Genomic DNA, 25,146 nt, shown 5'->3' with positions numbered 1-25,146 from the left:
TACAGATCTAATGTGGAGGAAGTTTAGGGACCAACTGTGCAAGGTTCAAAATAGGTTTGTCCCACAGGACATGAAAGATATGGTAGGAAAAGGGAACCATGTTTGACTAAACAGGTAAGGCAGCTGGTCAGGAGGAAGAAGGAAGCATACATTAGATATAAGAAGCAAGAAACAGGAAGGGTTCATGAGAAATATATGGTAGCTTAAGAAAGGATTTAGGAGAGCTTGAAGGGGGTATGAGAAGGCTTTGGCATGTAGGACTAAGGAGAACCCCAAGGTGTTCTATGTGTATGTGAACAGAAGGATGAGAATGAAGGTGGGGCCACTTAAAGATAAGATGTGCCTGGAGGTGGACCAATTTGGGGAAGTCCTAAACAAGAGAAAGTCCTTCACAAGAGAAAAGGACCTGGATCAGGGTGAGGTCACAATAAAACAGGCTTGTGTGGTGGACAATGTTGAGATTAAGGAAGAGGAAGTGTTGGATCTTCTTAAAAACATTGTCCCCAGGGCCAGATGTGATATATCCCAGGTTGCTGTGGAAAGTGAGGAAAGAGATAGCTGGGGCAGTAGCTATGTTCTTTGAGTCCTCTGGCCACAGGGGAGGTGCCGGAGGACTGGAAAATGGTAAATGTGATCCCCTTGTTTAAAAAAGATAATAGGGAGAATCCTGGGAATTATAGACAATGAATCTTACATCAGTGGTTTGCACTATTGGAGAGGATTCTTAAGGATAGGATCTATGAGCATTCAAGAATAGTCAGCATGGCTTTGTGAAGGAAAGGTCGTGCCTCATGTCTAATTGACTTTTATGAGGAAATAACAAAGAAAATTGATGATGGTAGGGTGGTAGATGTGATCTACATAGATTTTAGTAAAGTATTTGACAAGGTCCCCCAGGAGAGACTGGTTCAGAAAGTCATGAGACATGGCTGTGTGGATAAAAAATAAAAGGCTTGTATGTAGAAAGCAGAGGAAGGAAAGTATTCTGCCTGGAGGTCAGTGACTAGAAGAGTTCTGCAAGGATCTGTTCTGGGTCCCTTGCTCTCTGTGGTCTCTATAAATGATGTAGATAAAGCAGAAGGATGGGTCAGTAAGTTTGCAGATGATACAAAGGTTAGAAGAGTTGTGGATGGTGCTGAAGGTTGTGGTAGGTTTCAAAAGGATATAGACAGGATGCAGAGTTGGCAGATAAGTAGCAGATGGAGATCAATCCGGATAAGTGTGAGATGATGCATTTTGGAAAGACAAACCAGAAGGCTGAGTACAGGATTAATGGTCAGTTACTTAAGTGTGGATGAAGAGGGACCTTGGGGTCAAAATCCATATATCCCTCAAGGTCAGAGAACTATTAGGATAGTTAAGAAGGCCTATGGGATGTTGGGCTTCATTTATAGGGGACTGAGTTCAAGAGTCAAGTTGAAACGCTACAAATCTCTGGAGTATTGTGTTCCATTCTGGTCATTCATTATATGAGGTTGTGGAAACTATGGAGAGGGTGCAGAGGAGATTTACCAGGATATTGCCTGAATTGGAAAATGTCTTATTAGGCAAGGTTAGCAGAGCTGGGATTTTTCTCTTTGGAGCATAGAAGGATGAGAGGTGACTTAATAGAGGTCTACAAGATTATGAGGCATTGATAAGGTGGACGGCCAGCACCTTTTTCCCAGGGCAGGAATAGTAAACACCAGAAGACATATGTACAAAGTGAAGGGAGAAAAGTTTAGGGGAGACATCAGGGGTAAGTTTTTTTTTTATAACACAGAGAGTTGTGGGTTCCTGGAATGTCTTGCCAGGAGGTGGTGGAGGCTGACACATTAGGGGCATTTAAAAGACTCTTAGGCAGTCACATGAAAGAAAAATAAAATATATGTGTCGGCACAACATCAAGGGCCAAAGGGCCTGTACTGTGCTGTAGTGTTCTATGTAAACAGATGATACAATATTACATTTTTAAACTATATCAACTTTTCATATCCCTTTACTGTTATGAGTTTACATTCCAAACTGTTTGGTGTTATCAAATTTGAGAAAAATGTAAACTTTTAGAATTTTTCAGGGATTTTTTTATGATATAAAATGTTTCATAGATTACACCTCAGAAAATGTATGTTATTTCAAGTGAAAAGAAGATATAACTAGCTTCTGAATGCAGAACAAGGGCTGCTCATTGAACGATATCTAGCTTGCAGAAGATAAAGTCAACTATGTTTAGAAATCATTTATCCAAAGTGTACTGTCCCGAGACAAGGTGCAATGGTCCTTTAAACTGTCAGTGACCAAAAGGCCTGAGTAAACAGCCTCTCAGCATCTACCCTGTCATTGCTTCTTAGCCTTGTTTGCTTTGATGAGATTAACTTTCATACATCAAAATTTCAGTAAACATCTTGATCAACCTCTCCATTTAGGATAGCTATCTCATCCCAAGAATAAATTTAGTGCATAAATACTGGATCTACATCAAGTATATTCTTTTGTGAGAACACTGACCATAGCAACAAGGTCTCAGTAAGGCCCAGTATAAAGCTACAACATTGGGCTGTTAAAGTACATTGCGTAATAAAAGTATACAGCCTGTTGGAAATCACATTCAAGTACCTGTAGTAGATTATTTACACTGCCAATTTTACAGTCCACAGAGTGTGGAAAGTGACCTTTCACTCCTCATGAGCCTCACTCATCCATCTATTCTTTTTTTCAGTCTTGTGTATATCAAGTCTTACTTTAAAAGAACTATTTTCTTTAATGTTTATCAGGATATTTAAGCTTTCATTAAAACTATTACAAATTAGAAAACGTAGTAAACAATATTTCAGTTAATGTTTGTGAGCGGCTTTTAGCATCTGATGGGAATGAAATAAATGTTGAATACACAAAACCTACTGACCAACACCTTCAAAAAGTAATACATAGGCCAGTCTTTTTATTTTGGTGTACTTACCCTAAACGAAAACCTTTTTTCTAATGCACTCTACAGGTCCTAAAAGCTTTGCTGTTCAATGTAATAAAATATTTTTCATTATGTTAATGAGTCTCATGTTTGAATAAGCTATTCACTAGATTTGTTTCCTTGTTATTACCTGCATTTTACCAATAGAAATAAATAACACATTCTCACACTGGCATTGACATAAAGAAAATGCAAGAGACGCAAAGAACTGTAGATGCGGGAATGTGGAGAGTAAAAAATAATGGCAGAAGGAGCTCAATGAGTCTCTGAGGGGCATGGAACTGTCATTGTTTCAGGTCGGGACCCTTCAGGTGGGGTCAGCAAATGCTATGCTTGGTTAATGCCAAGTCAGTGAGATATTTCCTGTTAAAGGCAATTTAAAAAAAGACAACAATAGCAGAATTCTGAAATTAAACCACGGAATTAAAACTGGCAAATATGAAAACTCCAAAACAAAAACAAAGCCAGCCATTCTCACCTGATGAACTACATGGGTTGTTGAAACAAAATTATAATTTATGGACCTTTCCTCAATCGAGTAATTTCTGTTGAATCAATTACAGTATGAATTATATATCTGTTAAATCGGTTTGGTGCACCAATTTTTCTTTGTCCTGTATTGTACATATAATTTGGAAATAGCCATCCACAGGTCCAATTTACCATTTTTTCTCTAATCCTTTCAAAAATTCAGTTTTCAAACCATGATTTCCCTCCCTCAGAATGTGCAATTCAGAGCTTTGTGTGATTTATTTCTGATTGCCTGGATTTCAGCCACTGTGCACGTGATCTTGACCTTAAAATTCAAAAGAATGGTGTTTGCAACCCATAATGATGAATATTAAAACAACTTCACACTGTATGCATTTCAAAAGTAAGATCATGGATTTTAGATCAAGATGGTACAGGATAATAAAACAAGAGTATTTATTTTGTTCATTCAGCCACCAGGGGGCATGCTTAAGAAAAATTAAGTACAGTACAACTCTTGATTATCCGAAATGGTTGGGACCGGGCCTATGTCAGATAAACGTTTTTTTTCAAGAGAACTGGTCATTTTTTTAAAACTGCCCAGTAGCAATAGCAAATCATTTGAATCAATGTTTAAACAACAACAAACAATAAGAGAATGCTTTTTAAACATTAAAATAATGTTTAATTCTTACCAAAAAAATACTGGCCTCAATGCTGCCAATCCTCAACACGAACTCACCGCTGATTCCCGGGGAGGGCTTCCTGGGCCAGTGGAACATTCACTAGCGAGTCCGCGGGCTCCTGTCTCCCGGTCACCAGAGCTCCCAATGCCAGAGTCCCGACTCTGAATTCTCCCTTAAGCCTACCACACATACACACCAGGAGTCCGGTATGCGTGTGCAGTAGTAGGACGAGGGGAGGGTTCAGAGTCAGGAATACTGCTGTGCTGAGGAGGGAGGGAGGGAGGGAACGCCACTAAGCCCAAGGTCCCACTCCTGTCTAGGAGGCCACTCTCCTTCATGACACCAAGACAAAAAGTTTTTCCGACCGCTTGCAGCTGGGAGACAGTAGCATGCAGTTTGAGAGGGAGAGTTGGAAAGAAAGTCAATAGGGGAAGGGAAAGAAGAAATGGAAAGGGAAAGGGGACAGTATTACCTGAAACGAGGACAATCATTGTTCCAATTTCATGTCAAGTTCGTTTTTTTTCAAGCTGTGAGGTTACCGTAGTTCAGTGCCGAAAAAAAAATGTTGGATAAATGAGGATTTACGAGAATCTGATTTTGGAGAATCAGAGCTGTACTGTTCTTAAATTTAGAATGGTGACTAAATTAGAAAGCAAGTGGACTATATTATTTATTATTTGATATCCATTGTTTTCCAATAAATGGCTTCAAATTTGGCTCTGGAATTTGATGAGAAAGATCTACTCTCCTCTGTGGTTAATAGATCTATGAAAATGAATAGCAGTCTGCATAATTGATTATGTCTTTCTCAGACTTTTTCCAAGTTATTATTTTTTTCTAAATCTGCTTTAATTGAGGTCATTATTTAACCTGAATTAGTGTATATTTTTTATTCAATTGGAGGATAAATTTATGGTCAGGCTTCAAACATGACATCACATACAACACAGATTACTTTTGTCTGCAGGCAAGACAGAATTTCTACTATAACGATAATTGTGAATTAATACTGGACTTCAAAAACCATCTACATGGAGTTTACATGCCCATACCAGTTTTCCCCCAGTTTTTTAGTTTCCACTTGCATGCCAAAGATGATAGGTTCAGCTGGCTGAAAGGTCTGCTTGTGCTGAATGACTTCAATTCTAAATAATAAACCATACCTTAACTCAGTGGAGGTTAATATTACACAATAATTACTTCCAAAATGCTTCACTTGCGACAATGTATTCAAGATGGGCGATTTTGGCCTGTACCTCACCAAATTAGTGGATCACAGGTCCAGGCTATTCCTAGTCTTATACATTTTGGTAAGCCTATGAAGTATAAAAACGTAAACCTCACCCTGAAAACTATTTTTAATATCCTAAGTGCCCTGGTGCAAGCCATTATAAAGAATAAAGGAAAAATACATCAATACCACCCAACTCCAAAAATCTCTAGAGCCAACTGAATTTTTTTTTTAAATTGGAGACACACAAATGCTGGAGTCTGAAGCTAAACACAATCTGCTGAAGAAACTCAAGAAGCATCAGTGGGAGAAAAAGAATAGTCAACATTCAGGGCTGAAACCCTTCAACAAGACGATTCATTTTTTAAAACCAGATTTAAATTATTTTACTCTCCAAATACTACATTCACAATATATTTTTTTTAATTGGCTATGATCATTTCAGAGATTCCTAAGTAAACTGTAAGGTACTGCAGAGTCTGGTAGGAATCTGGGATCTGATACATAGTTCTTTGAAAATAGCATCATAGGTAGATAGGGTTGCACAGAGAGCTTTTGGCACATTCACCTTCACACAACAAAACACTGTGTACAGGACTGTTATGTTGAAGTTGTACAAGACATAGATGAGATCAAATTCAGAGTATTGTGTGCAGTTTTGGTCACCTGCCTACAGAAAAGATCAGATTTTCTGATTCAGATTTATTGTCAGAATACACGACATAGCATACAACAGATTCTTTCTCCTGTGGCAAGGCAGAATTACCACTTTTAGTGTGAAAATACTGTTCTCGACATCCACATGTAAACATATAAAGATATTGAAACAAACTGACTGTGCAATATAGAGTGGAAAAAAAAAATCAACGTGTAAGAGTCCTTAAATGAGTCCCTGATTGAGTTTATTGTTGAGGAGTCTGATGGTGGAGGGGTAGAAGCTATTCCTGAACCTGATGCTGTGAGTATTGTGGCACCTATGCCTCTTTCCAGATGGTAGCAGTGAGAATAGAGCATGTGCTGGGTGATGTGGATCCTTGATGATTGCTGCTGCTCTCTGACAGTAGTGTTCCCTGTAGATGTGCTCAATGGCAGAGACGGATTTGCCTGCGATTTCCTGGGCTGTGTCCACTACCTTTTGCAGGGATTTCTGTTCAGGGGTACTGGTGTCTCAATATCAGCACACTTTTTGCCACATCTGTAGAAATTTTCCAGGGTTTCTGGTGTCATACCAAACCTCCTGAGGAAGTTGAGCTAATGCCATTAGCTTGTTGGGTCCAGGAAAGTTCGTCCAAGATAGTGACTCCCAAAAATTTGCTCCCCCTTCCATCTCTGATCCCACAATGATCACTGGATCATACACCTCTGGTTTTCCCTTCCTGAAGTCAAATTGGTTTTGGTGACACTGATGGGGAGATTGTTGTTGGTGCACCATTCAGCCAAGTTTTCAATCTCCATCTTGTATGTTGACCCATCCCCTTCCTTTATTCAACCTGTAGGCTGACTCATCAGCCCTTTTTATACAACCCACTACTGTGATTTTGTCAGCAAATTTGTCAATGTTGTTCAGTAAGATTGAAAGAGTGCAGAGAACATTTATAAGGATGTTGCCAGCACTTGAGGATTAGAATCATTAGGAAAAGTTGAACATTAGGACTTTATTCCCAGGAGTCTCGCAAAATGAAAGGATATTTGATTGGCGTATATTAAATGATGAGGGGTAGTAATTGGGTAAATGTAAGCAGGCTTGTTCCACTAAGATTGGACATAGGTTGCACGTGAGAGGTGAAATGTTTCACCGGAGCAAGAGCAGCAATTTCTTCAGAGTACTGGGAGCTTGGGACGCAGGTTCATACAAGAGAAAATCAGATAGGTGCATGGGTGATCGAGGAAGGAGACAGAAGAAGTTGTTTTGCCCAAGGTAGATGGGCTGAATGGCCTGTGGCTGTGTTGTGTCCCATCAGCTTTATGCAAAACCTGTCATGTAAAGGCAATTTCCCTGTCCTTTAAGCCTGCAAGATTATAGCCATCCATCCTAATAAAAAAAAAGGAGCATTTTAAACTGGGATTCCCATGTTGCAATGGATTCCTTTGCCAAGTTCTCCCCAACATTTCGAGCAGAGACCAATTGGACGTGGTGAGCTGGAGCCGTGCAGGGAAAGGACGCCCAGCTGCTTCGCCAGCGATCCAGCTTCACTGGGCCTCACCCTGACCGCCTCGGACACGCCAACGCACTGGGCGCATCGGGGCCACTTCAGACGCAGCGTTCAGGACAAGGGCCGGTCCCCGGGCTTCACGGGTGGGGGGGGCGGGGGGGGGGGGGGGAGAGAGAGAGAGAGAGAGAGAGAGAGAGAGAGAGGGGGAGGGGCCTCTCGACGAATCCGCCGGCCGCGCGCAGACGATCGCTCGCCTCTCTCTCCACGCGCGGAGGAGCCAGCTGATCTCCGCGTCCGCCGGCCGGTCACGTGACGCTGGAGCGACGGAGCTGCATCCGACGTCGAGTGTCGATGGCGGCGCCTTTCCGCTGGACATGAGAGCGTGCGGTCGTGACAGCTTTTGCAATCGATCTGGCCAGAAAGGCCACAGTGGTCCCAAGCCCAACTATCATAAAGAAGATGACCCTTCTGCCCGAATCATCAGCCACCGTCACCTGCCCGCCCGAGACCCGATTTGCTCCAGCAACTGGCCAGCCTTCTTCCACTGTATGATCTACCCTGGGAAACTCTTATGATCTACCCTGGGAAACTCTTATGATCTACCCTGGGAAACTCCAGAAGCCGTTCCAAGTGGCCCTGCAAGTTGCACCACTTTGATAGGAAGATAGGGTCGAGCAAAATCCTGGAAATTCCTACTTATTGCTACACCAGGTGTACTTCAGTAGATGAGAACTGCAGTGGGGTTTTGCTTTCAATCTTCTCCAAGAAGATATTGACCCAAACTTGCCTGCACTCCACAGAACAAGATCTCACAAAATTGTTAAAATACAGTGACACCATCCTTCCTTTCAATTAGCAAAAAAGGTTCATTGAACACGTTTGCACGAGACCGAAAATCCAGTAAAGTAGCAGACGGCAAAGCTTCTCTCCCAGAGGAACTCAACACCTTCCACCCCTGATTTCAGAACAGTCACAGTGAAGAACCACCCCCACGTTCCCTGACGAACCCATCCTGTCCGTATCTACGGATCCCCTCAGGACAGTAAATCCAAGGAAAGTCTCCAGCCCAGATGGAGTACCTTAAAGATCTGTGCTGATCAACTTACCAACTTCAATATCTTCACTCCAGCAGGGCGTGATACCCACCCATTTCAAACAGGCTTTAATCAGACTAGTGCCCAAGAAGAGTACAGTTACCTGCCTTAACGACCAGTAGCACTTACATCAACGGCGATGAAGTGTTTTGAAAGGTTGGTGATGAAGCAGATCGGCTCCTCTCTGAGCAGTGACATGGATCCATTCCAGTGCGCCTCTCATAGAAACAGATCTACAGCGGATGCCATCTCACTTGCTCTACTCAAAGCCTTGGAACACCTGGAGACCAAAGATGCATACATCAGGATGTTCTTTATCGACAATATTTCAGCATTTAACACCAACCTCCCCTCAAAACTAATCAGCAAAGTCAAAGACCTGGGAGTTAACACCCCACTGTGTAATTATTTCCTCACCTCCAGACCACAATCAGTGAAGATTGGTAAGAATTTCTCCACAATCTCCATCAGCACCAGAGCACCACAGGGCTGTGTTGTTAGCTCTTGCTCTACTCACTTTACATCCATGACTGTGTAACTTGGTACAACAATAACACCATCTATAAATTTGTTGACGATACAATCGTAGTAAGTTGTATAAAGGAAGGGGATGGGTCAACATACAAGATGGAGATTGAAAACTTGGCTGAATAGTGCACCAACAACAACCTTGCATTTGTCACCAAAACTAAGGAGCTGATAGGTGACTTCAGGAAAGGAAAGCCAGGGGTGATCATTGTAGGATCTTGGGAGTCATTACTTTGGAGGATCTTTCCTGGACCCAACACACCAATGGTATTGTGAAGAAAGCACGTCAGCACCTCTACTTCTTCAGGAATTTGCGGAGGTTTGTTATGATGCCAGAATCCCTGGCAAATTTCTACAGAGGTGTGGTGGAAAGTGTGCTGACCAGCAGCATCACAGTCTGGTATGGGGACACCAATACCCATGAGCATATAGTCCTGCAAAAGGTAGTGGGCACAGCCCAGGACATACAGGGAAAACCCTCCCCACTATTGAGTTCATCTACAGAGATCTTTGCTGTCAGAGGGCAGCAGCAATCATCAAAGTCCCACACCACCCAGCTACTGCCATCAGAAAAGAGGTATAGGTGCCACAAGATTTGCACCACCAGGTTCAGGAACAGCTGTTACCCCTCCACCATCAGAATCCTCAACACAAAGTCAATGAGAGACTCATTTAAGGGCTCTTGTGCACTTTATCGATCTTCTTTGTTCTCTCTGTATTGCAGTTTGTTTATATTCATTATCTATTTACACTTTTATTGGTTTACATGTTTATACTGTGTACAGTTTATTTCTTGCACTACTAACTAGTGGTAATTCTGGCCACACCCACAGGAAAAAGGAATCTCAGGGTTGTATGTGATGTTGACAATAAATCTAAAATACTGCAAAAACATCACAAGTCAGCTCAAGTTCAAATTTATTGTCAGAGTACATACATGTCATCCCTGAGATTTTTTCCTTTGGGCTCGGCAGAATTTCTACTTACTGGTAGTGCAAAAAAAAACTGTAAATGAGAGAAATTTAAACAAAGAAAAATATAAACAAACTGTAAACAATAAATATTCATTCATAAATAATGTACAAAGTAAGAGTTCTCTCTGATTCAGTCTGTTGCTTAGGAGTCTGATGGTGGAAGAGTAGCAACTGTTCCTGAACAAGTCTTGTGGAACATATGTCTTTTCCTGATGAGAGTAGCAGGGACAAAGTATGTCCTGTGTGGTGTGGATCCTCAATAATTGCTGCTGCTCTCCAATGGCAGTGATCCAATGTAGATTCTCTGCGATGAGTTTTGCCTGTGATGTACTGGGCTGTGTCCACTATATTTAGCAGGGTTTTCTGCTCAGAGGTATTGCTAACCCCATACCAGGCATGATGCAGCCAGTCCGCACTTTCCACTATACATCTTTAGAAGTTTCTGATGTCATACCAAACCTCTGCAAACTCTTGAGGACGTAGAGGTACTGCTGCACTTACTTCACAATGACATTAGTATATTGGGTCCAGGAATGGTTCTCTGAGATAGTGACTCCCAGGAATTTAAGTTTGCTACCTATCTCCGATCCCCCACTGAACATTGGATCGTACACCTCTGGTTTTCCATTGCCAAAATCTACAATCAGTTCCTTGTTTTTTGTGACATTGAGTATGGTGTTGTTAGTACACTGTTCAGCCAAGTTTTTAATCTCTCTCCTGTTTACTTACTCTTCCTCCCTTTTTATACAGACATTACTATGGTCTCATCAGCATGGTGTGTGATAGATAGTGTAAAGTGAGTAGAGCAGGGGGATAAGTATGCAGCTCTGTGGTGCTCTGATAGTAATGAAGATTGTAGAGGAGATGTTCTTGCCAATCCTCACCAATTGGGGTCTGGAGGTGAGGAAATCCAGGGTCCAATTATGATCTAATATTGAAGCCAAGGTCTTGAAGTTTCCTGATCAGTTCTGAGGGGATGATGTTCTTAAATGCCAAAATGTAGTCATCTGATGTGTGCATCTTTGCTGAACAGGTCTTCCAGGGTTTTGAGTAGAGCCAGTGAGATGGCATCTACCTGTTGCTCTGGTAGGCAAATTGGAATGGAATCATGTCACCACTCAGACAGGAGCTGATGTACTTCAACTCCAGTCTTTCAAAACACCATCACTGTGGATGTGAGTGCCACTGGCCTGTAGTCATTTAGGCAGATGAACACACTCTTCTTGGGCACTGGTACAATTGAGGCCTGTTTGAAACAGATGGGTACCAAGCCCTGCAGGAGTGAGATATTGAAGATATCCATGAAAATATTGGGCAGTTGGTTTGCGCAGGTTTTTAGTACTCAGCTGGTCTCAAATATGAAACACTGAAAGATTATTTTAAAGTTCCTGCCTGAACTTTTCAGATTTCCAGCATCTACATATTTTCAGACATTTCCATCAACTTTGAAAATTGTCAGTTAACCAATAAGCAACATCAATGAAAATTTCATGGAAATGAACATAAAATATCTTTATGCAGATGATTTATTGCTTTCTATTTCAAATCCTGAGATTTCTTTACCAAATATATTAATTATGTTCGCTCAGTGTGGACAATTTTCAGGATATTAAATAAATTTACATAAGAGTTAACTTTTACCCTTAAAAAAATCTCTTTCTGTATATTCTACATTTTCATTTAAAATTGTTCATGATTAGTTTCAATATTTAGGAATCACTATTACAAAAAGTTATAAGAATCTTATGAAAGAACATTTTATCGCATTACTTAATCATAGTAAAATATTATCGGGATGGTCACCACTTTCGATTAAATTGATTGGATATATTATTACGATTAAAATATTCTACCTAAATTTTTGTATCTTTTTCAAGCCTTACCTAGCTTTATTCCCAAATCCTTTTTTAATTCATTAGATTCAGTTATTCCTTCATATATATGGCAGGGAAAACAATCACATATAAATAATGTTCATCTTCAGAAAACTATTAGGAATGGGGGATGTCACCTCCTAATTTTAGATTTTATTACTGGCGATTAATATACACAGTTTACTTTTATTCTTAAAATTTGAGAAATTAGCAGGTCGCCCTTCTTGGGCAGAAATGGAACGGAATTTTTCTAAGAAATTGACTATGTTGGCAATTTTAGGTTCTGCTTTACCTTTTTCATTTTCTAAATTAACACATAATCTGATCATGAGAATTAGATTGAGAATATAGGCTCAATTTAGGAAATTTTTTGGTTATAATAATTTTTCTCCGGCGAGTTCTATCAGAGATAACCATTTTTTTCCACCTTCATTAACAGATGAAGGCTTTAAGGAATGGTACAGCCATGATATTAAACATTTCAAATCTTTATTTATTTGAAATAACTTTGCTTCTTTTGAACAATTGTTAGTTAATTTCAAGCATTCTAATAGACTTTTTAGATAGTTGCAAGTTAGGAATATCGTTTGATCTAAATTGGACACTTTGCAGATTCAAATATTCTGGATTTATTTTTTGATTTACAATTTGTTCATAGTGGATTGATATCATGTATCTATATTGATCAATTGGATTTAAGATTAGCCTCAATGGCTAAGATTAAAAATGATTGGGAACGTGATCTTAATATAACTTTTTTAGATGAGGATTGGTTTTCCACTCTTCGTTTGATCAATGATTCTTCTTTTTGTGCAAAGCCCTGTTTATTACAATTTAAGGTAATACATAGAATACATATGTCTAAATCTTAATTATACCATTTCTATGTGGATGTTGATCCATTTTGTGAATAGTGTAAAATCTTTGAAGCCTCACTGAATCATATGTTTTGGGAATGTCCTTAATTACGAAGTTATTGGCAGAATAGTTTTAAATCTTTGTCAATTATTTTTTAGATTATATTAGATTCTTGCCCTTTAACTGAACTGGTTGGTTTTTCACGTGAACCAGATAAATTTTTATTGGTGTCTTAAGAGGAAGGTTTTAGCTTTTAGCATGTTGATAGCCAGACAAGCAGTTTTAATGAAATGGAAAGATAAACTCCCACTGACTCATGCTCAGTGGCTATACCATGTAATGTCATATTTAAGCTTAGAGAAAATTAGATGTACTATTAAAGATATAAGTTTCAGTTTGACACTGTATGGAGCCCATTTATTGAATATTATCATAATTACCAGTTTTAGAGGATTTGAGTGCTCAAGGGTTGATCGCAACCTGATCCATCTTTGCATTTTTCTTGTAAACTTGACTAGAGGATGGGAGTAGATAAGTTTTAATTTTAGTTTTTGTTCTTTTAGATAAATGGATTTGTTGGTTATCCTGTGTAATATCCCTTTTTAAATTATTAAATATATTGTGATTTGTTGTAATTATACATATAAATCAATTAATTACTATTAACAGAAAATCACAATTAATATTAAGGAACGCAATGTATACATTATTATTTTGCCTTGCTTTTTAATATTTTGTATATGGATGGTTCGGCTCCGAATCATGGGTCCTCTACCGGCACCACCTACGGCTCCTAGAACGCTTCCACCAGCGTTGTCTCCGCTCCATCCTCAACATCCATTGGAGCGCTCACACCCCTAACGTCGAGGTACTCGAGATGGCAGAGGTCGACAGCATCGAGTCCACGCTGCTGAAGATCCAGCTGCGCTGGACGGGTCACGTCTCCAGAATGGAGGACCATCGCCTTCCCAAGATCGTATTATATGGCGAGCTCTCCACTGGCTACCGTGACAGAGGTGCACCAAAGAAAAGGTACAAGGACTGCCTAAAGAAATCTCTTGGTGCCTGCCACATTGACCACCGCCAGTGGGCTGATAACGCCTCAAACCGTGCATCTTGGCGCCTCACAGTTTGGCGGGCAGCAGCCTCCTTTGAAGAAGACCGCAGAGCCCACCTCACTGACAAAAGGCAAAGGAGGAAAAACCCAACACCCAACCCCAACCCACCAATTTTCCCTTGCAACCGCTGCAATCGTGTCTGCCTGTCCCGCATCGGACTGGTCAGCCACAAACGAGCCTGCAGCTGACGTGGACTTTTTACCCCCTCCATAAATCTTCGTCCGCGAAGCCAAGCCAAAGAAGAAGATATGGATGGTTATGTTAAACTCAATAAAAATATTTTTAAAAGAAAATGTCGCAACAAATTAACTGAAAAGCTGGACCAATTCCATTTTATCAATTTAAAAGACCCCGTGAGATTTTGCAATCTACTATTGAGTAAAGCAGATAACTCACACCATTACAGCATTGATCAAACTATTTCACATTTCTATAATTACAAATGTTTACAATAATCTTCTAAACTATAGTTAATTCATGGACAAGTTCCAATTTACTCTATCAGCATTCCAACTTTCACCTGGTTTCAAAGATAAACAAACTAACTAACTTTTATGATAGATATTTCTAAAATACAGCATATACGGAAGAGTACATTAAGTACTGCTAAAACGTTGATCCTCTGAATCTATTCAATTATTGCATTCTACTTTCACTCAGGAACAATTATGTCAGAATTTAAAGAGATAAAGATGATATTGATGAAATTCAATGTGACACTTATGAGAAGATGGTTTTTAGAGATACAAGACGGAGAGGATAAATTTGCTAACTAATTGTAGAATCTAATCGTTTTTATCATCTAAAGTGATTCATCATGCTTCGACTGACACCAGCTTATCCTATAGTAAATAATTTCAGGTAATATTTATTTATGTCTAGTTTTGTTCAACTTCCTGATCATTTGAAATAAAAACAGATAATGCCAGAAATGGTTAGTTTATCTGGCAGAATCTGTAAGACGGAGAAACCATTCCAAGCCTCTGGTGGGAATTTTGTTTTGGTGGGGCTGCTTTTGTTTTATTTTTGCCAAAGTTACAACCTTGTTTTGCATATTACATGACCATATCAGTTATATTTCTTTTTACTGCGTTAAATACTAGATTGTACAAGCAGCAACATTAGTGTTTAACTACTGATGGAAATAATACAGTACCCTCTTTGTATACAAGTGCAGTAAAATGGCACATGGTTCACATGATGTGACATTTCTGGGGATTTCAAAGATGGACTTTTAAAAAAAAATTTTAAGTACAAGAGTGATCCTTAATCCAGATTCATAGTTCAAAATTTTATTAATCCTAATTACGAGATCCATATGGTTAAATAAAATATAACCTTCTTGGCTGAAGACCTCGAGCATTTTGAGAGAGTATAAAAGAATTTTCAATTCAAAAACTGAAGGAACTATGATGAATATTATGTTTACAAGGTGGATAGAATAATCCAATCATTATACAAAATATGATTCGCCTATCATAGCAACTGGTCTACTGCAGATTCCATCTCCCTAGTCCTACACAAAGCCCTGGAACACCTGGACAACAAAGATGCATACATCTTAACAGTATGCTCTTTAGTGACCACAGTTCAGCATTTAACACCATCATCCCCTCAAAACTGATAAGCAAACTACAAGGCCTGGGACTCAACACCCTACTGTGTAACTGGATCCTTGTTTTCCTCACCTACAGATCACTATCAGTGAAGATTGGTAAGAACTTCTCCACAATCTCCATCAGTACTGGAGAGCCACAGGGCTGCGATCTTAGTCCCCTGCTCTACATCTATGACTGTATTGCTGGGAACGACAAATTTACTGATGATACCACGGTAGTGGGTTATATAAAAAGGGGCAATGAGTCAGCATGCAGGAGGGAGATTGAAAACGTGGCTGAATATGATGCACCAACAACAACTCAATGTGACCAAAACCAGGGAGCTAATTGTTGAAAGCCTGAGGTGTATGATCCAGTGATCAATGGGGTATCAGAGGTGGAGGAGATCAGCAAATTTAAGTTCTTGGGAATCACTATCTAAGAGGACACAACACACTAATGGCATTATGAAGAAAGCACGTCAGTGTCTCTACCTCCTCAGGAGTTTGCAGAGCTTTGGTAATGACATGGAAACCCTAGCAAATTTCTAGATGGTGGAAAGTGTGCTGGCTGGCTGCATCAGTATCTAGTATGGGGACACCAATACCCCTGAGCATAAAATCTTGCAAAAGGTAGCGGACACAGCCAGGACATCACAGGCAAAACCCTCCCCACAATCGAGAAAATCTAAATCAGAGACCAGCAGCAATCATCAAAGATCCACATCACCCAGCACACACTTTGTTCTTGCTGCTACCATCAGTAAAGAGGTATAGGCGCCACAAGACTCAGACCATCAGGTTCAGGAACAGCTGCTATCCCTCCATCATCAGACTTCTCAGCAATAAACTCAATCAGCAACTCATTTAAGGACACATAGTTTTGCACTTTATTTTTTTCCCTCTCTGTATTACACACTTGCTTACATTTCTTTATTTGTTATATGTGTTCATTGTTAACAGTATTTTTTTGCACTTCCAATAAATGGTAATTCTGCCTTGTTTGCAGAAAAAGAATCTCAGGGCTGTATGTGAAGTCATACATGTAGTCTGACAATAAATCTGAATCTATTTCTCAATTCACATTAAAGTGCAAAAATCTTCTTTTATAGGTAAACTGATTGCAAAATAATATTGCGTAAACATGATTATATTTTAAACTGGACACACTGATCATGTTTGTAATAACATGCATTTTACAACTTACTTTACTATTTTCGCATATTTGAATTTCATTTGTTTTTTAGTTTTAATTTGTTCATCGCATGTCTCACGATTTTTTTCACCACATAGATTTTCTTAAAGTTCTCACTTTGCTATTTTTTTGCATACTTGACCATTTTCTGACAAGCTCAAGTGAAATAAAAGATTGCTGCCAGTAATCCATTCAAGAACAAGACAGTCTGGATTAAGAATTAAATTTTCACCTTTTTTTTTAAAATTTAGATATACAGCATGGTGATAAGTTCTTCGACTCATAAGCCTGTGCCAATTACACACAATTGACCTACAAACCCTGGTATGTTTTGAACGATGTGAGGAAATGATCCCTATTGGGAAAACCCACGGAGACATGGGGAGAACGAACAAACTCTTCACAAACAGCACGAGATTCAAACCCCAGTCCCGATCACTGTCACTTTAATAGTTTTGCTCTAACTTTGCTGCCCACCTTGTTGAGTGTGCACTGGATGTACATTTAGTTTAAATGCATTTCTCAAGCAACAGATTGAAAAATCAGTCAACTTAATTTTTAAAAGAGGGCTGTATTGTTTATTATCAATAGTAAAATATTCAAACAACTTGAAAATTAACTTGCTTCATATAAATCTAGATAATAATTTCATGGAGACAGCGAACCAGTCATTTGTGTTTTTGTTCCTTTAATATGGAACCAAATTTTGAGATGGAGTGCAATTTGTAACTTGCACATTTGGACTGAGGATTTTTTACCACCTGATCTGGTTACAGAAGCTGTTCACATGGCACCTAAAGTTAACATTTTCTTACTGATTTTAAAGTTTGAAAGACAAATTAGGTTTTTCAAACATCCTTTTTCAAACAAGGTTGTGATGCACAACTGACAAGTTAAACTTGACAGTGGCCAAGTGAATGCAAAGTAGAATCGTGAGGATAGGACGATTTGAAAAAGCCACCCAAAAGGAGGCAGATGTATGTTCGCTTTAGTTGGGTCAGTTATGAATAAATACATGAAGATTCTATATTGTGGGAAGCAATAAGCCTGGAGCCTGCAAGTAACAAGGCAAGTACAGATAGCACCACAAACACAGAAACTGGCTATCTGAACAGACCCTTACAGATCTATCTATATATCTATCTATGTATCAGATCAGTTTTAAACCTACCAGGCATAATTTGAGGTCAAACAGATTAAAATGGTATCATGAAGCATTCTTTACAACACTCTAATATGTACTTTTAAAGTGGATACTATTTTAATATTGTATTAATAAGATAGAGTCCATAATGAAGTAATGTGTACCAACAAAAGCTCTATCATCACAAGATATTCACAGCTCACATGAGAAATCTTTTCACTAACTTCAATAAGCACCACACATGCAATAAGATTCAAAGATACTTTTGACAATGACAACTTTGATCTTAAACCAAATAAATCATTGGAATAAGAAACAATATAAACAGAACCATGCCATTTAAGTCATAAGTCTTATGCCCAATGGCTTTTGTTTTCAACAATCCTAACTGCACAATCTTCACGTCATGGACATTTCTACTACTGAAATTCACCCCTACTGAATTCAAATATTTGAGATACAGAATAAAATTTGCTCTTACAGAAGTTTTTCTCAACTCATGATTCTTAACATATATAGATGATGTAGTTCATGTTACAGAAAATAGCAATTTGGACCATTTTCTAAGAATGCAACTCAGTGTCCAATAATGTGGGTTGCCTATTGTAAGTAATGCACAGACGTTTTGATCAATGGAGTTTCTCACGTGATGATATTCCCTGTTCGTGTACAAGGAATCTTCAATTCTGCAACACTGCCAGATATTGGTCAAGAAAGATAACTAACATTCATGCAAGTACCTCAGATATATTTCTTCTTCCTGCATACTCGCTATCAGAGTTGGCAGAGCCTTGAGTGTATCTATAAATTCGTTGACATACCACCATAGTGGGCTGTATAAAAAAGAGGTGATCAGTCAGCATACAGAAGGGAGATTGAAAGCATGGCTAAATGGTGCACTAATAGCTTCTCACCAAGACCAAGAGCTGGTTGTAGTCTTTAGGAAAGGAAAACCAGAGGTGTGCGATCCAGTGATCATTGGGGGATCAGAGATAGAGAGGCTGAGCAAATTTAACGTGCTGGGGTCACTTTCTGAGAGGACCTTGATGGCACTACCATCATACTAATGCCACCGTGAAGAAAGCATGCCAACACCTCTATATCCTCTGTAGATTTTGGAGGTTGGGTATGTCATCGGAAATCTTGGGAAACTTCTACAGATGTGTATTTTACTGTGTGCTGACCAGCTGCATCACAGCCTGATATGGGGACACCAACAAAAGCCCTGCAAAAGAAAGTGGACACAGGCAAAATTCCGTATCCGTCGAGAATGGAATTTTTCCCTTGGAGGACAGCAGCCTTCATCAAGAATCCATACGACCCAGGACATGCTTGGTTGTCACTGCTGTCAACAGGAAGAGGTACAGATGCCAAAGACTCATACCTCTAGGCTCAGGAATAGTTGCCATCCTCAACAACTCATTCAGAGACTCATGTAAGAACTTTTACTTTGCTCATTATTTATTACTGAATATTTATTTTTGTATATTTACACAGTGTGTTTACATTCCCTTCTGTGGTATACATGTCTTTCTTCTTGAGTACAGTTTATAGTTACCAGTAATTAGAAATTCTGCTTGGCTGCAGGAAAAAGAATCTCAGAGTTGTATGTGATGTCACGTAAATATTCTAACAATAAATTTGAACGTTGATCTCATCTATTTCCCAATCCTTTGCTCTCATCCTCTCTTCCCCAGACAGCAAGGATAGTTCCTCACTTTCCACAGCACCAGCCTCCACATTCAACAGGTCATTCTTTGCAATTTTTGCTATCTTCATTGATATTCATCTACCAGACATATTTTCCTTTGTTCCCCTTCAGCATTCCAAGAGTAGCATATCCCTGGTTTGCTTTTCCTTCTCTGCCAACTGCTGCCCCTCTCACTGCACTCTCCCCCATGCAACTATAGGCAATACAACATGGTTCTTTGATATTTTCCTTTCCCATCATCCAGGCACTCAATCAGTCCTTTCTGGTGAAACATCGATTCACCTCCACTTCCTCCAATTCAGAGTGGTGCTTTCAGTGTTTTATGAAATGGTCTGCTTTATATTGGGGGAAAAAAAAACAAATGCAGACTGGATGGTCAATTTTCAAAACAGGTGTAATCTTTCTGCAGAGAAAACTACAAGTTTTCAGTTGCAGCTCACTTTAATTCTTGACCCTACTATAATTCTAATGGCTTCTAAGAAACAACACCTCAACATCCACTTCTCCATGTTGCAACTTTTTGATCACGATATTGCATTGAATTTAATCATTTCTGCAAATTTGCTTTCTCTATTCATATCTGAACTAAACAGTTCTGTTATAGGTCTTCTATCTTTAATGAAGATTTTTTTTTACTCTTCCTATGAGCAGGGCTTGACCTGATGGGCATTTCCTTCAGGATTTAAAAGCTACATATAAAATCTTAGAATTTCAAGGTTTTTTTTATCTTCAACCTCCCACATGAACCAAATACCAGACACAGACATACATACACAGAGCATGGTAACAGGCCCTTTCGGCCCACAAGCCAGTGCCACCCAATCATACCCAATCAATATATGTTTTGGGCAGGTGGGAGAAAGCCAGAGTGCTGGGAAAATCCCATGCAGACACAGGGATAATGTACAAACTCCTTACAGACAGTGTGGAATTCAAACCCGTCCCGATTGCTGGCATTGTAACAGCATTGTGCTAACTGCTACAGTAAACATGCCACCCAACAACTTCACCAATAACTTCACCAACAACGTATTGGCTTAGCAACCTGGCCTCACACTTTCTCCTTTCCATTTCATCCCAGCCTATCCAATTTCAAGATCCCTTCATCTTATGCTTTTCCTGGAGATTCTGTAAACCTGAAAAATTCTAAATACATTTCAGAATCAGAATTTTTCTTGTCATGAACATGTCATGAAATTTGTTTTATAACAGCATTACAGTTCAAAAATTGCTATAAATTACATTTTTAAAAAGTAAATAAATGAATTCAAAAGAAGAGAAAACATGAGGTATTGTTTGTGCTTCATTGCCCATTCATAATTCTGATGGCGGAGGTGAAGAAGCTGCTTTTGTATCATTGCCTGTTTGTCTTTAGGCTCTTGTACCTCCTTCCTGATGGTAGCAGTGAGAAGAGCGTGGGTGGTGAGGGTCCTTGATGATAGAAGCTGCTTTCTTGAGACACTGCCTCCTTAGTGGAGTGAAGACTAATGCCCATACTGACACTGGCTGAGTTCACAACTCTCTATAGCTTTTTCTTGTCCTGTTCATTGGCATCTCCATACCAGAGAGCAATGCAACCAGTCAGAATGTTCTTCATGATACACTTGTAGAAATTTGCAAGTCTTTGGTGATGTACCAAATCTCTGCAAACTCCTAACAAAGTGCAGCCGCTGGCGAGCCTTCTTCATGATTGCATTGTCATGAAGGCCCCAGGATAGATCTTCAAAGATGATGACATCCAGAAATTAAGTTGTTTACCCTTTCCACTGCTGATCCCTTGATGAGGACTGGTTTGTGGTCTCCTGGTTTCCTGAAGTCCACAATCAGTTCCTCAGTTTTGCTAATGTTGAATGCAAAGTTGTTGTTGTGACTCCTGTACGCTTCCTTATGGCTGCCCTATGATTCTGCTGACAATCGTGGTGTTAGCGGCAAAAATGTAGATGGCATTTGAATTATGCCTAGCCACACATGCCATGGTGGACATTTGTGGAACTATTGGGATTGCAGTGACATTTTGTTGGTGTTCCATAAAGAAATGCCAGGTATTTGCAGAGTACAAGTGAGCATGGTCCAAACTTTCACGGTTAGGCACTACAGCAGGGAAGGATGAAACACACTGCTGCAGGTCAGATGCTGGCACTGTATCCTTTGACCTCACGAAGCAAAGAGGCATTTTACCACGTAGTGAACCAAGGAGCTGAATACACTTCTTATCTAGCCTCTCAGCATTACTCCAACTATAACTGGTACATTTATTACAGACCTACTTATTTGGATGGGATTGCTGGCCTTCCCTGCAAAGGCACACGAATGGTGGGGGGGAGATTTTTTAAAATATTATTTAAAACTGGGAACATTTATGTTGTAATTTACATAATAAATGCAGTTTTAAACAAATTGTTTTTGAATTAATGGTAATTTTAATTGTTTAAAAGTGTTAAAATTGTTTCTTAATGTTTCTGATCATCTGCAACATTACGTATAAATGAAAAAAAGCTTTCTGTCACGGATGTCTATGAACATTGCTGCAGGTTCCACTGATAGCACTTAATCATTGCTCATGGACCACTCCATCTCACACAACAACTACTGCAGCAAGTCCACAATACATTGGGTACCAACCACAACTTTGAAAAGGGAATTCAAGGTGCAGGCTGACAACATTTGAATAATATGACAAAACTTGCTTTTACCCTGAACAATTATTTTTGATTCTTCCTACTTTCTACTAATCAAGGGTGATTTGAATTACATAGGACACTCACATGGGCTCTAGTTATGCTTGTCCTTTCATTGGCTGCTTGGAGTAGTCCTTTCCAAACCTACTCCACCATCACTCTCTTAGTCCTTCTCCAATAAATGGACTACTGCATCAGTGCTACCTGCTGCACCCATGAAGAATTTATTAGTTTATATCCTTTTTTTTAAAAAAAAAAGACATACAGCACGATAATAGGCCATTTTGGCCCACAAGCTTGTGTCTCCCAATTACATCCAATTAGCCTACAACCCCCAGTAGGTTTCAAATGGTGGGAGGAAACTGGAGCACCCAGAGGAAACCCACGTAGCCACAGGGAGAACAAACCAACTCCTTACAGACAGCACCAGATTCAATCCTCGGTCCCAATCACTAACCACTACACTAACCGTACCGCCCATCTGGATCTTTCAGTCTCCATCACAGGAGACAAACTAACCACTAACATTTATTGTAAACCTACCAACTCTCACAGCTACCTCAACTACATCTCTGTTTCTTCCTCCGCCACATCTGTTCTCGAGAGAAGGCTATCCACTGCAGTGAAAAAGACATTGGCCAGGAAACTAAGTATAATAGTAAGGAGGACATGTTGCAGCAACATATAAAGTTTTCTATGAACACACTATAGTATGTAATTCTGGTGTCCCCATTACAGTAAGGATGTCAGTATGTGGCTCAGCAAAGCAATCTCCCAGTCTCTGTCCAGTCTTTCCAATGTGGAGAAGGCCACAAAGGGAGCACCGGATACACTAAATCATTCCTGTGGATACACAAGTGAAGTGTTGTTTCCCACATCACTCCCCCTCCCAGTTTCTGTCACTAACTCCACTAACTCCACCCTTCCCTCCTTCACTTGGTTCCAACTGCCATTCAACCCCTCCTCAGTTAGATCTATCTACTGCTTGCCAGCTCCTGTCTCATCCCACATCCTTGCCTGTTTATACTCGCCTTCTCCTTATACTGTCACAGACTTGACCTGAAATGTCAACAATCTCTTTCCCTCCAAAGATGCTGCTTAACCCGTTGAGTTCCATCAGCAGTTTGTTTTAATCCAATTGAAGATTGTTCCAACTGCCCAAAATCAGACACGGTTAATCCAATTACTCTAATAATTTTCTTTGCCCTTTTCCCTATTTTGAGAGCAAATCTGATTAACTGACCACAATATACACTGTGTGAAGCACAAAGTCTGCAGACGTTGTGACTGTGGTAAAAACACACCAAAATGCTGAAGGAACTGATCTTTTCAACGTCTGTAGGAGACAAAGATATATTGCCAAGGTTTCATGCTTGAGCAATCAACACTGCCATCTACAGGCTGAATGTATTTAAAAACTTCTCCTGCACTTAGATCGCAACTACCATATTTGCGTTGTCAGTCACATTTAATTTTTTTGACCTGTTCCTCTTACCCATCCCAATCCAACAAAAGGTGCTTTATAATTTTCAGCAAATTATAATACACCATAAAAAAAAATTTAAACACACATTATACTGCCAAAAGAAACCCCATTTTTCTTTAATGTACCTTCAGCACTGGATGGGTCACGTCTCCAGAATGGAGGACCATCGCCTTCCCAAGATCGTATTATATGGCGAGCTCTCCACTGGCCACCGTGACAGAGGTGCACCAAAGAAAAGGTACAAGGACTGCCTAAAGAAATCTCTTGGTGCCTGCCACATTGACCACCGCCAGTGGGCTGATAACGCCTCAAACCGTGCATCTTGGCGCCTCACAGTTTGGCGGGCAGCAGCCTCCTTTGAAGAAGACCGCAGAGCCCACCTCACTGACAAAAGGCAAAGGAGGAAAAACCCAACACCCAACCCCAACCCACCAATTTTCCCTTGCAACCGCTGCAATCGTGTCTGCCTGTCCCGCATCAGACTGGTCAGCCACAAACGAGCCTGCAGCTGACGTGGACTTTTTACCCCCTCCATAAATCTTCGTCCGCGAAGCCAAGCCAAAGAAAAGAACCTTCAGCACAGCCATTCATTGATTTAATAAGGGATACGTGCCTGGAAAACATTTAATTAAAGCATTTTGGCCACTCCTGTACTTTTCCTATATGTAGCATATGGCACATTATTCGCTACAGCAAAATAAAGTAAACTAAAGACTTATCTCAAAGAGTAAATGGGGTTATAATTATTTTGTAATTTGAATGTTTGCAAATTGAGAAATTATAGTAAATATCTATGTAGACTCTATCCACCATTAGCTCACTCAAAAACCAGCCAGCTTCTGACACCAGGCAGGACAATGCTTTCTCACAATGGAAAGCATTATAGTTAATCAGTGTTTCTCAACCGGGGTTCCCCAGAACCCTGGGGTTCCGCAAGAGGTCGCTAGGGTTCCGCGAGAAACAGTGATAAATAGGCTAATGCATTTTTGAGTAATTTTTGTTTAATTTTATATGTGTAATTTTATTATACATGGACGGCATATTGTTAAAAAAATCCTTGGTTATTATAATAAAGGCTTCAACCTCTTATATTATTTGAAATGAAAACCTTGGTGTGAGATCTCATAAATGAACAGAATATTTTTTTTGCATTGTCAATAAATTTGACCAAAAAGGGGGGGGTTATTTTTTTCCTTAAGCAAGTTATCCGAAAAAAAATGTTTACGTGAACTACAATAAAAATATAAAAGAAATAGATATTAATAATTGTATATAATAATTTTTATGCAGGGGTTCCCTGAGACATGAAAACTATTTCAAGGGTTCCACAAGGGTAAAAAGGTTGAGAATCGCTGATCTAGAGCATAGCCAGAGGAAGACATAACCTCTCAATCCAGAGGA

The 25,146-nt window shown here is 39.7% G+C and overlaps 1 protein-coding gene across 8 annotated transcripts in view; it reads right to left on the bottom strand.

Annotated features, from left to right (window-relative positions):
* Positions 1-25,146, bottom strand: part of LOC138740499 (BCL-6 corepressor-like protein 1) — a 139,719-nt gene that overhangs the window by 97,890 nt on the left and 16,683 nt on the right. For 5 of the 8 annotated variants that reach the window (XR_011342959.1, XM_069893231.1, XM_069893238.1 and 2 more), the window contains one exon: positions 8,712-8,862. The exons of 2 other annotated variants lie outside the window; for them this stretch is intronic. The gene's annotated coding sequence lies outside the window, so the exon portion shown is untranslated. Of the gene's footprint in view, positions 1-8,685; positions 8,863-25,146 lie in introns of all 8 variants that reach the window. One more of the 8 variants, XM_069893232.1, reaches the window with a different exon arrangement.

Source organism: Narcine bancroftii, chromosome 8 (genome assembly GCF_036971445.1).
Source record: "Narcine bancroftii isolate sNarBan1 chromosome 8, sNarBan1.hap1, whole genome shotgun sequence".
NCBI lineage: Eukaryota > Metazoa > Chordata > Chondrichthyes > Torpediniformes > Narcinidae > Narcine > Narcine bancroftii.
Note: the sequence above shows the minus strand (reverse complement) of the source record. Positions and strands in the feature narration are given on the sequence as shown.